We start from the raw sequence: 13,859 nt of genomic DNA, 5'->3' as shown, positions 1-13,859 counted from the left end.
TCAAAGGAAAAGGATTTAGCCGAGGAGAGAAATTTTTTAAAATGTATTTCAGTTTTAAAATTTACATATTGTGGATCCTCTTCATTTTTACTAACATAACTAGGTAGCCTGTGGTTCTTATCAAAGTTCATCTTTTACTGCATTGTTGAAGCTTCATAATACCACTGAGGAAAATCAAATAGAATTTGGGCCATAAACTGCCATCTCCGGTAGTAAATGACTAAGCTATAAAAAATTATTTATAGTTATAATTTTCACTCCAAACAGAACTTAATGTAAAGCTACTCATTTTTATTGTGAAATTTACCATTATCTATAATCTGTCCATATTGTATCTGTATGTGTGTGTGTATGTGTATATGTGTGTATGTGTGTGTATGTGTATATGTGTTTATGTGTATATGTACCTGTGTATATGTGGGTATGTGTACTCATGTGTGTATGTATGTGTGTGTGTATGCTTATAAAGGTAAAAGAAACACCCATACACCCATAACTCAGCCTACCTTTGAGGTTCCCTGTGAGCTTATCATGCATTAGTCGTATAAGGCCATTTTTCATATATTTTCTCTGATAAAGCAGAAGGTCACTTTCTAGATGCAACTTCAAAAAGACCAAAAGAAAAACTTTTGGTTATAAAAAGGTCAAACCCAGAGCTCGTTGGCGTGGACTATACATGCTTACTTTAGAGTCAACTTTCTTCCAAAGGCTAAGAAAGTCTGATCGACCCCAGGTAGAACATGGCAATAGCATGTGCCTGCTTTGTCCAAGGTGACAGAATGCTTACCAGGATATAGCACACATGGCCTTGTCTATTACTGAATAGTAGAAGCATTCACATCTGTTTAGAAAACTAAGATATTCCAAAAATACTGCTTTTTTATTTATTCTTGTTTTACCTATCTATTCCAAAAAGTTTACTTGTCTAAGTTCTTGCCTTCAATTGTAGGAATTCCTTACAAAAAATTTGAGATGAAAAATAAGGAGCATTATATTTTTAAAAAATATTTTCCTATTATGATAAAGGATTATTAAATATTCTTACTTTTTAAACAATAAACAATACTGAACTGAAAGTATTATGATACGACTCCATATTCCTTCAATATAAATGAAAACAAAAATTAAATAAATAATTATAAAAATAGACAACTTGGACTATACTAAAATTCAAAACTTCTGTGCATCAAAGAGCATAATCAACAGAGTGAAAAGGCAACCCACAGAATGGGAGAAAATATTTGTAAGTCATACACATAATAGGGGATTAATATCTAGAATATATAAAGAAACACTACAACTCAACAACAACAAGACAAATTGAAAAATGGGCAAGGGCATGAATACATAATTCTCCAAAGAGGATACAGAAATGGCCAACAAGCATAGGAGAAGATGCTCAATATCACTAATCATTAAGTAAACACAAATCAAAACCACAAGATCTCTTGACACCCAGTCAGATGACGATGATCAAAAAACAGAAAATGACAAGAGTTGTTGAGGATGTGGAGGATGTAAGATGGTGCAGCCACTATGGAGAAGAGTATGAAGTCTCTTCACAAAAAGTGAAAACTAAAATGGCCATATGATCCCGCAATTCCACTCCTGGGTAGATATATGAAAAAGAATTGAAAGCAGGATCTCAAAAAATTATTTTTACCCCATGTGCCCGGCAGCACTATGCACAATAGCTGCAAGTTCTAGAAGGAACCCAAGTGCTTACACAACAGATGAGTGGATAAGTGGATGTGGTGCATACATGCGATGGAGTATTCTTCAGCTTCCTGACATCTGCTAGGATGTGGATGAACCTTGAGGACGTTATGCTGAGTGAAATAAACCAGTCACAAAAAGACAAGTACCGTATGATCCCATTTATAGGGGTGAGGTATCTAGAGTAGTCAACATCCCAGAAAAAGAAAGTAGAATGGTGGTTGCCAGGGGCTTGGGGTGATGGGGAGTTGTCGTTTAATGGGTATAGTGGTCAATTTTGCAAAATGGAAAAGTTCTTCACATTGGTTGCATAACAACTTGAATGTACTTAACGCAACCGAACGGTACACTTAGAAATGATGCAAGTTCCTTACACTGTCATTGCAAATAGCTCTAAAAAATGAATTGTTCTGCAGATGTTTAGGAAAGTGCTTCTAGTTTTATATGGACACACTTCCAGCAGGCTTCCTAAATAATTATTTGCACACTCGGCATTAGTTAAAAAATATGTATTAAGTACCTACTATTTGCCTGTTGTTAAAAATGCTACTTTTTATTGCATAAAGATCTATCAAATGGACACTTTTATTCATTTTTTTAGAGCTCAAGATGGGCTTTTCAGGGCAGAGAGACAGTCTATTTTCTCTCATCTAAACTCATCACCAATGGAAACCCCTCATTAGTTCAGCATTTCATACTCCCAGTTACTTTCTTACTTTTCACACCAAAATTCACGATCTTATATGGATATTCCATCTCTAACAATATCTCAAATTGTCCATGTTTGTTACTAGAATGATTTTTTTTATTATAAAATCATAATCTTAAAGTCTGAAGTGAGTCCTCTCACTCAAAACAGTTTGAAAAAAAAAAAACAGGACCAACTCATTAGCATCGTGGGCATTTATATATTAAACGTTTTATGAGAAGAAAGAAGGATGCCACCTGGGGAGCTTTGGCCTGCTGAACTAACATGGTGGAAAACAGTTATTGCACAACAAAGAATGAAAACAGAGCGACTGGATTTACATAAAAAGCATAGCAACAGACTACATTAAAAAGTGTAAAAATGTCTAAATAACATCCCTGAGAGCAGCCACAGAAAGAGAGCAGGAACCACCGTTTCTCCATTTATTGAGCACTCATGCTTTGCACTGTGTTCAATGCTTTAGAGGTTGTCCATTTATTTCATCATCACAATAAATACATGGGGTGGGCTATCTTACCCCTCGTTTTAGAAGTAAAGCTGACGTTCAGCTAATTTAATTAATTTGTTCAACATAGTTGGTATCCATGAGCCCACCATCTTTTTTCTAATTGGTCTTAGGATCTATCAAACTAGGATAGGCCCAGATGTTCCTCTAAAATGCATGCCCTTCATCTGGCTCTAACCCCACTCCCATTCCTTCCCACTTTATTACTCAATAAGCTCTGCCAGATTTTCATCCATATTGATATTTCCTTTAAGAAAACACAGTTTAAAAACCACTTCCATCACAGAAGATCAGTCAGGTCACAAAGATTATCTGCTTGTTTTATGGATCAGGAAACAACCCCACATTGCCATCGGTCATGTCACCACGACTCACATTCCAGGCCTCTTGAAGGTCTCCCATCAATCACCAAACAGCACAGACTTCCGCAAATTAACTGAGGAAAACAAAAGATTTGAGAGCGGAGGATGAGGGAAAGCTGTTCCAGCACGGGATTCACTCCCTTAGGATAATTAATAATTAGTCCTCCTGCAATATGAAGATCCACTTAAGGAATGACATAATCCTCTCTATTGGGTTCTTAAAGGTAATATTTCAGATGAGAAAGAGGAGTCCAGCCTCCTATCACTGGGCTTTAAAATTGCTCTCCTCCCCCTCCCCCAGCCCACATCCTTTAAATCAATGGTTTAAAAATCTCAAATATACTTTGTACAATGTGGGAAAATGCTCCTTCAATATGTTCAGAGGTCACTGTCTATATGGGAAACTACCTCTGTCTTGAGTTCCCAAGCGTAGTAACCCATCATTTCATCCTTCATGTCTCCATGAAAAATAAAACGTGCCTTATTTCCAACTAAACACATTGTGAGGAGACAAGCCATCCATTAGGAAAAACAGTCATCTTTCTTGTTTCTGTTTGCTTTTTGGGATATTAACCTAAGTGACACAATCTAAAAAATTACCTATCAGTTCACATGGTGGCAACATCCCTGGGAGAGGCATGGGAGCGGGGCAAACAGAGCTTGGCCAGAGTCCAGAGTCCTCAGAGCTCAAGTGTAGGGCTTTTCCTACCGATCCAGGTTGATAAGCTTAGACTTAGCCAGCTCTGCCCTGCAAAGTAGGGTACCAAGAAGGGTAGAGGAAGGCTGGAGAGGCAGCTGATCATGGAGGACGCTGCCATAGAAGCTGTCCTCCTCATTCTTGGACTGAAGGAAGTCCTGGCAGGATTTTAAGTAGATGGATGACAGATTTACATTTAAAAGTTCATTCTGGGGGAGGCTGGGTGGCTCAGTTGGTTAGGCATCTGACTCTTGGTTTTGGCTCAGGTCATGTTCTTAGGGTTGTGGGATGGGGTCCCATGTCAGGGTCTATGCTCAGTGGGGAGTCTGCCTGGAATTCTCTCCCCCCCTCTCTCTGTCTCAGATAAATAAATATCTAAAAAAAAATAAAGTTTCATTCTGCATAAGAATGTGGAGGGGGGATGGGAGAAGACCAGAGCTAAAGACAGAGACCAGTTAAAAGGTGCATCAACTGGAGTCCTAGTAGGAAACCCACTGGCACACTCAAAGGGTTTAACTGAAGATACTTTAAAGAAGGGGCTATTTGCAGAGGTAAGGAACCACAAAGTAAGGGTGAGGCACCCAGGGGCCAGTAACAATGAAAACCTGTTACCAGCCTGAAGAAGAAAGGACAGGAGGAATGGTGTTACTGGAGGCTGGAGAGAACTGGGGTTGGAAGTAGGGCCTCTCCAGAGGAAGGCAACCAAAGCCAGAACCATGGGGACCAACCTCTCTCCTCACGTCCTTCGCCTTCCTCCAGGGCCTCCCATTGATTTAGCTCAAGCAGAGGAGCCTACAGGGAGGTCAGCTGTCTAGGGCATGATTCCAGATGACAGGCAGAGAATGGACTGGGATGTGGGTGGCCAATGGAGACCAACCATTGAAATAGCTCCTGATAGAGTCACGGTACAGTTGTTGTTGGCCTGACCACAGGGAGTGACAGTGCCAACAGAGATGAAGGGAAAGGCAGTAGACATTATTTGAGAGTTAAACTCAATGTGACTTAGTTTTAAATTGGATGTGGGGGGCGAAGGGAGCATTCAGAGAAGACTTAGAGGTTTCTGGTTTTGGTGGTGGGGATGGCACTGCTTTTAACAAAAGAAGGCACATACATTAAAATAGAGGTTTCAAGGAAAAACCCAGTTCTTCCCTGTGCATGTTATGTCTGAGGAGTAGCCTAGTGGGCATAAACTATGCATTGTTGGGTTTTACACTACCTTGGTGGGAGGTAGGGGTAGGAAGTAAGCTTTGGGTGTCATCATCAAATGGGTAGAAGTTATAGCCAAGAGAAAGAATGCAAAGCCCATGGATATGACATCGGAAAAGTAGGGGATCAGGGAGTAACCTTTGCAACATTATTCATATTTAAGAGTCCAAGAAAGGAAAAGAAAAGCCACCAGGATCCTGCAAAAGAGACTGACGAAGGATGAGAAGTAGTGGAAGCTGCAGGAGGAGGAGAGGTGTGTGCAAGGTGTCGCTGTTGAAGACAACTGAGAGGAGCTTGTGGAGTATTCAGGGGATTTGGTGATGGGATGGATGGTCATGCTGCCTCTAGGAAGAGAAGTCATATTGGCTGCCGGTAGGAGGGCTGAGCATGGGAGACCAAGAAGTGAAAGTAAAATCCCTCCCACCTTTGAAGAAGTTTGCTGGTGATCAGCAGCTGTGGAATGGAGCAATGCCTACAATGGAATGCAGGACTAGGGGAGGGGGTGCGGATCTCTTTTCAAAATAAAGGTTGAGTACAGTCTGTGGAAGGGGGCTACAAGAGAGGGGTTGAAAACACAGAGAAGCAAAAAGATTCCCAAAGAGATGTCACAAGAGGAGGGAGCAGCTGGGAACAGATGACAGAAGAGCCAAAAACAAGATAAGGGGCTAAGTAAAATTTCTGGTGGCCTCCATCGTGGGAGGTTGAGGGGGCTCATGCTTGGCCTCTGTGTAGATCAAGATGGTGGCGTGGGGCTGGGGCTGGGGGGAGGAGCACAGTTAACCCACAATCAGAGCCCACACTCTCAATTTTGGAAAAAGAGAGAAAGGAGAGGGGGAAAGGCAAGAAGCACTTTAGTGTGTAAAGGAGAAAAATTAGTTCAGAGCAGTTTGTGTACATTCCAAATCAGGAAACCAAATGAAAGTTTAAAAAATTGAAACCTTTGTCGCTGCTCCCGCAAACAAGTCAGAAGGTACCAATCTTGCCCTGATTCATCTGTGACTCTGCTCTTGAATCACAGTTGTGCCTTATCCTTAATCAGGAACCTTTAATCAAGCAACCCCACCTTTAAATTTGGGGGGCATGGATAAAGCAACAGGGTTTAATGCCACTTCAACCAAAACAGAGGTAGGTCTTGGATTATACTGAGACAAAAGTGCGATCCAAAGACAGATCAGAGACAAAGGCTGAGAATCACTCTCGTGCACTAGGTCAGCAGCCTTTCACCATACCGGTTTCACGAGAACATAAAGGTATCAGATATGGATGCATCTCAGGGCACATTCAAGATGCAAAGAAGCCAAGGAATACACGCTTCCTATTTTTTCTTTGAATCAACAAAGATCCAGCTTGAAGCCTCTGTTCTGCTGGGCTGGCAGGGAAATCTTAGCAGTAACAATAACACAACCATAACAATCTCAATACTGACCAGGCCTTGCAAAGGTTCTTACATAGAACCAAAGCATGAGGAGCCCCTCGCCCACCCTAGCGGGTCGTGTCAAGTGTCCACACTGGCTTTTGCCTTCGGAGTCCCTGGCTCTGCACTATGATGAAGAATTGATTTTACAATTAAGAACTGGATAAGCCCAGCCTCTTGCTAGAACATCCTCTAAAGTCTTGCTGTGTCCCCAGGCATTGCCACTAAATTACACAAGGGACCCCTATTCTCAGAGATCCCAATGATCAGAGTTGTATTTTCGGGGAAGGGAAGGCTCTGACAAATCATTTTTGCTCTCTTCCCATTGCCCTTCCCCCTCCCCCCAGGACTCACAGTAGTAAAAACCCCATCAATCAGTTTAGGCTTTTATAGAAGACAGGAGATGCTACTCATTGAAAAAAAATATATAGGGGCACCTGAGTGGCTCAGCTGGTTAAGCATCTGACTCTTGATTTCAGCTCAGGTCATGATCTCAGGGTCATGAGATCGAGCCCCACATCGGGCTCTATGCTAAGTGCAGAGTCTGCTTGAGATTCTCTCTCTCTCCCTCTCTTTCTCCCTCTGCCCGTCCCCCTGCTTGTGCGCTCTAAATCAATAAATAGGTAAATAAGTAAGTTAAATAAATAAATTCTTTAAAAAAATACAAAAATCAAATGTGAGGTAAGAAAATATGAAAGCATAGCTCTCTGCTTCAAGTGAGGTAAAGGGAAAGTTGGAAGAATAAACACAAATCAGCATTGCAATCATTTGTCCTGATTTTCATTGGATATGAAAGGAGACAAATCAAAAGGTATCAACTAGAAACAAATTACGATCAGAAAATGAATTTCAGTCATTTCATTAAAAAATGACAAAACCCCCCCAAGAGATCAGTAACTTTAGAGACCACTGTTTTTACAGTGGTTGCACTTTGTACCTTGGACGAGACCTCTTAGCCTCCCCTGCAGGTCAGCTACTGACAATATTTTTACTGTATACCATTTTACCTTTCACAAATAAATTACCCTCTTGAAAAAACCAGTGAAACAAAAATAATTGTGCAATTATTTTTCTGTAACACAAAAAAGCAAAACACTGGAATCAATGAAGGGTAGAGAACATACACTCTATACCTCCTTGTGTCTCCAGGGCCCTGTGCAACAGAAATGTCCCAAAATGCATTTTGATGATGTAAAACGAGGAATAATCCCAAAAAACATAAGCCAAAGTGAATTATAGTTGAATTTTCACCCATGAAGTCTTTTGGTTTAATTTTATTTACTTGGTTGTGTTTATCTTATTTTTTTTGTTTTGACTCCTCCGTTTAAACTGTGAGCTATTTGGAAAATTGAAAAATTGCACATTTCTTCATGGAAGGTTCTTGTTCTTAGATTATCCCTCACTCCCTCTCAAGATGCACAGAGAAAAATGAAGCTTCTTTGGCGTTCTCTGTTCTAAATCTTGTGAAAAAAAAATTCTGGTTACTTTTGGAGCACTTATGCACTTACAAAGCATTTGTATATATGTGCAGACAGTCAAAGAACAAGCCATTTTGGGGTCCTTTATCCATTAAATTTTAATCTTTCTAAAAATCATCAACAGAGATTACATCTGTTTCTTCAGAAAGTGTTTCACATTCTAGAACAGCGCAGCGTGCCCTACTGCAAGAAAGGGTTCTTCTCAAGATGTGATGATTAGAGCCAGATCCATCCTCTGATTTACAATTAATCAATTTACTAATTGAAATTAAAATTTATCAGGTGAGGGGCACCTGGGTGGCTCAGTCCCTTAAGTGTCTGCCCTCGGCTCCGGTATTGATCCCAGGGTCCTGGGATCGAGTCCCACATCGGGCTCCCTGCTCAGTGGGGAGTCTGCTTCTCCCTCTCTCCTTCTATCCCCACCCCTGCTTGTGTGCTATCTTTCTCTCAAATACGTAAATAAATAAATTAAATCTTTAAAAAAATAAAATGTATCAGGTGATACCCCTACCTACCTTTGATAATACAATTTTTGTCCATCAAGAAGAAACAGCATAGTTATGTAGCTCTTTTTTCATGTGTCATATTCTCCAAGTAGTAAAACAATGGTTTGTTATTCTTGCTAAGACTTTTTTAAACAATAGACGTTCGACTTCGGTTCTCTTAGCGACTTTCCTTACGTACGAGCTGCTGACTGTCTCTCATACTGGCAGCAATTCCTTCACTCAAAAAAAAAAAAAAAAAAAAAAACACCTTTTAGGGACATATGGCTTCTCTTCCACCTCCAGGTTTCAAATTGACTTCAAAACACCTACACAGAGTTGGAAGTTCCTAAAGTGTCAACAGCTGAAATGTCCCAGGAGCTGCGAATGCTTTTCATGTAAAGAGTCAGAGATGGAAAATTACTGGATTTAAAGAAAGAAGAAAAGAATGGAGAAGAAGGTAGTCTTAGAGGAGTTAGCTCCACATTGATTTCTTTCTTTCTTTTTCTTTTTTAAAGATTTTATTTACTTATTTCACAGAAAGAGACACAGCGAGAGAGGGAGCAGAAGCAGGGGGAGTGGGAGAGGGAGAAGCAGGCTTCCCGCGGAGCAGGGAGCCCGATGCAGGGCTTGATCCCAGGATCCCGGGACCATGACCTGAGCTGAAGGCAGACCCTTCACCGACTGAGCCACCCAGGCGCCCCTACATTGATTTATTTCTATGTGACTTCAAATGGTATAGTGAAACTAAAGAGGTGGAAGAAACAGTCAATATAAAATGTTTTAAACTTTGACTTTTGCGAATCCAGCCAGGTCAAATATACTTTAAAGTGCATTTTTTTCTTCTCCGATTAAAACTAAGAAGAATGAACTAACACTAACACTGATTCTGAGTATAAAGACACTGAATGCTTTAGGCCAGGTTCTGTCTCCTAAATATAACATGCATCACATATAGCAAGAAAGACTGGTATAACCTAGTATTCAAAATCATGGGGCTACTTGTAAAGACTTGCAGTATTCTAAAAAACAACTCTAATATTAAGGAAATACCAAATAGAAAAACAGGACTAAACTTAAGCATTGATGTTGATATCAGAACATACTTCCCCGGGTACACAATTCAATTTTCAACAACACAGGTGCTAATTTGGCCATCTTATACTGAAATGGTTAAAGTAGATTTAGATTTATTTATCTAAAGAAAATTCTAACCTCCGCCACCCAAATGAATAAATATTAAATGTTGTTTCAAAAACTTACAATGCTTACAGCCTTGGAGAATTGGACAATTGAAAGAGAAGTTTAGAAAATGCTATGATAGAACAAGCACGCTGGAAATACTTGGTTTTCAAATACATAAATAAATCCAATGATTCTGTACTTTATAAAAATATAAGTAAATGATTAAGATAGAAGAGGTCCAGTTGCATATGCCAATCCCTTAAGTTACAGGAAATACTTCTTAAGACAAATATTTGTCTCAGTTATCAAAATAACGACTTGCATTTAATCATGTATTCTAGAAGTTTTCTGCAAGCCACTGGAATTCTAGCTATCAAAAACTGAAGAGGGAGACTTCGATCAAACTGAGAAACGGCCACAAACGTATCTGAAGTTGTACATTCTCAGAACACCTTAAAAATTTGAAACACTGAAACAGTCTTCAGTGGATGTTGAACTTAAGTGAACCTTGACACCAATGACAAGTTGATTCTGCGATAATAAATTCACAGGTACAACAGAACCCCTGCTATATTCACAATAGAGATGTGCCTGTGTAGATACAAACACTGCTTCTTATAAACACAAACATCTTGCAAAATGTATTCTTTGCCAATGCATCTCATGATACACACCAAATATAGAAAACCCAACCATTTGGGGAAAAGCTTTGTTGCTACCACTTTTAGTCTCCTTAAACAAAAGTCAACAAACTCCCAAGTAGTACAACTGTGCTTATCAAGTTTGTCTGGTTTTAGAAATGTACTTTTATTCCCTTGCTTGTAAATCAAATGAGTCATTTGAAAAGTACTTCACTTCTGATTTCTAAATGTTAAAACCAATAACATCGTTGTATCATGGCACAGAATACAGAAATAATTTGTGCCTAGCAAAGTAATTTAGACATTAAAAGGGAGAGAAAGCTTATCTGCTTCCATGTTTTACAATACTTTCTGATACCTTCCATGCCTGAATAATCATTAACACAGCTTAAAGGGGGAAACACTTTAGCAATATGGAAAATACCTTAAGAACACAATTAAAGTGGTAATATACAGCAATAAATGATAAACTTGCTTAAGGGTGGATTGGAACATCAGGGTTTAATTACAATTCTGAAGATTTATTTACAACTTAATGGTAAGTGCTGCTAAGTAAGGGTTATAGGTACTAAGGGTTGCTTTTGAACAAGATTATAATCAACTTTGGTAATATGTCAGATGCATTAATGACTTGTGCTCTTCTTGGGCCCAAATGAAGGGCTCTCTATCAGTGGATGTTCTGCTTAACCTGGTGGTTCCCTGAAGGTTTGACACTGTATCCTCTTGTTGAGAAATGTTACCTTACTGGATTCTTCATAGTGTTATTCATCTTTTACCTCGAATCACTCCGGGTTGTGAACTTTCACTTGTAAAATTCTGAGCCTGATGAAGAAATGTGTATATTCTCTTGGATGAGGTTACAAAGAGGCAAAGAGTTTGACATTGCTATCTTCTGATATTAGTTGGTCCATAAGTACACGCTTTTAGAGGAATCAGCAGAAATAAGAGAAAAGATCAAAACCTGGCCATTTGTCTTTGAAAACGGGAGCAGGGAAAAGTTTGGGGAAGCTACTGAAATTAATATAGTTATTATACTTTTTAATATAAGTTAATACAGTTTTCCTAGATAGTACAAACTCAATATTGAATTATAATAGCCTACTAAACCATCATAGAATTGATCTCAGGCAAATGAAATAAAATATTTGAGCTTTATCATTATTTTTAAAGGAATGGTCTAGAGTAAGAAATAAATCAGGCAAATCCAATTAATTACTTTGGTCTGACACCCAAACAGATTTTGGAAACTAAAGGAGAAATCAAGGCCTTTGGGCATGAGAATGAAGATCAAAACAAAAATAAAAAACCTGACAATTTCTGATGAGGAAAAAAATGGCAGGTATATTATGGATGAAGAATAAAATGTTCGTTTTAAGGTCAATCACGGTAGATCACTTTATGCTCAAATAATTATAAAGGGCATATGTTTCTAGACTCGCTATATTTTTGAGAGAAAAAGGCCAAAACCTCTTCACTGTAATGAAGCTTTCTGAAATTTTACTTTTCAATACAGTCATGTCACCAAAATGTCTAGGACACTATAGAATATACTGATGTCCCATATCAGGGACTCCATCTATTTTTAATGAAGACATGGTGGGAAGGCTTAATTCAAAGGAATAAGCCCCAAGTTTTCCCCAGATGGGTGGATGTTAGGGCAAGGGTGTCAAAAATGGGTGTAGGCCTTACAAGGAAAAGAGCTTGTCACAGGGAAGGAAGAGTGGTTCAGTTTTAGGGAACTGATTGAGAATTGTTGGAACAATTAAGAGTTGTTTTAAGAGTAATACACTAGATCATGTATTACTGTGTGGTATGTGGTGCTCGGCAGTTGGTTGAAACCCACGTTCAAGGTGGAGGCTGGGTCTAGTCTAGAGATACGCGTGTGGATGTCTTCTTCACACAGAGCTTTTGGGTTTTCCGTCATTTTAAATGTGACACACTGAACCAAACCGATTATTCTTTGGTTGTGCTCTGACCGGTGCCTGGGATAATGAGCATAATACTTCCTGTCATGTCGAGACAGTTTCCATCAACGGTAGTTTGATGTTGGGATTTTAGCTGCTGCAAACCTACAATGGGCTTCTATTGAAGTTTGTGGCCAACTGAATTCTTTAGACCTTTTCATTTTTCATGTAAGTCACTGCTTCTCTTGTCTTTTATCTGTATGATAACATTTTTAATTTAAATATAGGATTTTATGTTTATTCCTGTTATATTTAATCTTTTTGGTTTTGATCCAGCAATTCAAATTCAGCCTGCCAAAAATTCAGATTACTAAATAAGGGATACCGATCAGCAGTTTTCTATCTTCCCTGGAGAAACTAAGGAACGTCAAGTTAAAAATGCATCCTGAAGAATTTGGGTAAGATATAAAGAATTTCTTAAAGGAAGGGTCAGAGAAGCTAGAATAGATACAGGGAAAATTTTTGGTCTCTACTTTGTAAAAATTTATCAAGCCCCCTTTTTTAATTATCAAGTTTCATCTTATTAAAAGTGGTTAAACCATAGTGCTTTAAGTCAGCTTTTATCCCGTCTCAAGGAGAATTGGCTACCCTTTCTTTGTGTCCCAAATGCATCTTGTGATATATGTAGGTCATAATACTGGTGAGAAATACTGGCCTTCTTTGCCCTTTGGTCTCCTTTTTATGCTCAGCTGTGAAGTTCTTGGGGATAAGAATCATATCTTATTGGTCTTGATATCCCCAGATACATAATGGGCATTTAAAAAATTTTTAATGGTTGACTTAATAAATCACTGAATGAACTGAAGGTAAAGTATGAAGGTCAAGTATGAAACATTCAGTATCTACTATATTTCTGGCTGAGCTAGAGATCCTCATGGACAAGGCCACTGCTTGGCTTCCTGAGGAGATGAATGGAGGAAGGGAGTCAGACAGACTAGATGATCTATGAAGGTGACCTTGAGTCTCATGGATCCATCACGTCCACAATTTTAGGTCTAAGGCCCTTTACATACAAACATATAACATGCCTCAGAGAGAAATATAAAATAATAGAAGATTTTTTTAAATGAATGATGCTTAAAATGTGGGTTTTCATTGTACATAAAAATCAAAGATCCTATTATTTTATATTTATAACTAAGGCATTCTGTGACATTTGTAAATAAATGGTCATACTTCTAAAGTCATGCATTTAATGGCGACTTCTATAGTCCTTCAGATGCAAAGTCAGAAATATAGTTTTATGTAATTTTCATGTACTGATATATGATTTTTTTTTTCATGAACAGTGCTTGCATTTGGTACCTTGAATCATCTTTGGCAGAGAGATGTCTCCAAATGTAGGAGGCTATTTTCACTCAGTTGAGTTATTTCATAGAAATTCAATTTAGTTCCTCATTGAAATCAGTAGATTATCTATTCATAAGTTAATACATTGTTTGATTCTCTTATAATGACGTTTCAATAACTCATTAAGGTAACGGTTTTGCGTTTTCATTA

General features: G+C 38.7%; 1 protein-coding gene across 2 annotated transcripts in view; it reads right to left on the bottom strand.

Moving 5' to 3' along the window:
* CHRM3 (cholinergic receptor muscarinic 3) overlaps positions 1-13,859 on the bottom strand; it is a 471,578-nt gene that overhangs the window by 284,061 nt on the left and 173,658 nt on the right. The window contains exons 3-4 of one of the 2 annotated variants that reach the window (XR_004302521.1): positions 8,603-8,806; positions 1,880-3,366 (exon numbers count right to left, since the gene is read on the bottom strand). The exons of the other annotated variant lie outside the window; for it this stretch is intronic. The gene's annotated coding sequence lies outside the window, so the exon portion shown is untranslated. Of the gene's footprint in view, positions 1-1,879; positions 3,367-8,602; positions 8,807-13,859 lie in introns of those variants that run through there. 2 annotated transcript variants of the gene reach the window in all.

The sequence above is a fragment of the Phoca vitulina genome, unplaced genomic scaffold, assembly GCF_004348235.1.
Source record: "Phoca vitulina isolate PV1807 unplaced genomic scaffold, GSC_HSeal_1.0 scaffold43, whole genome shotgun sequence".
In the NCBI taxonomy this organism is placed as follows: Eukaryota; Metazoa; Chordata; class Mammalia; order Carnivora; family Phocidae; genus Phoca; species Phoca vitulina.
This window is presented reverse-complemented; position numbering and strand designations above follow the sequence as displayed.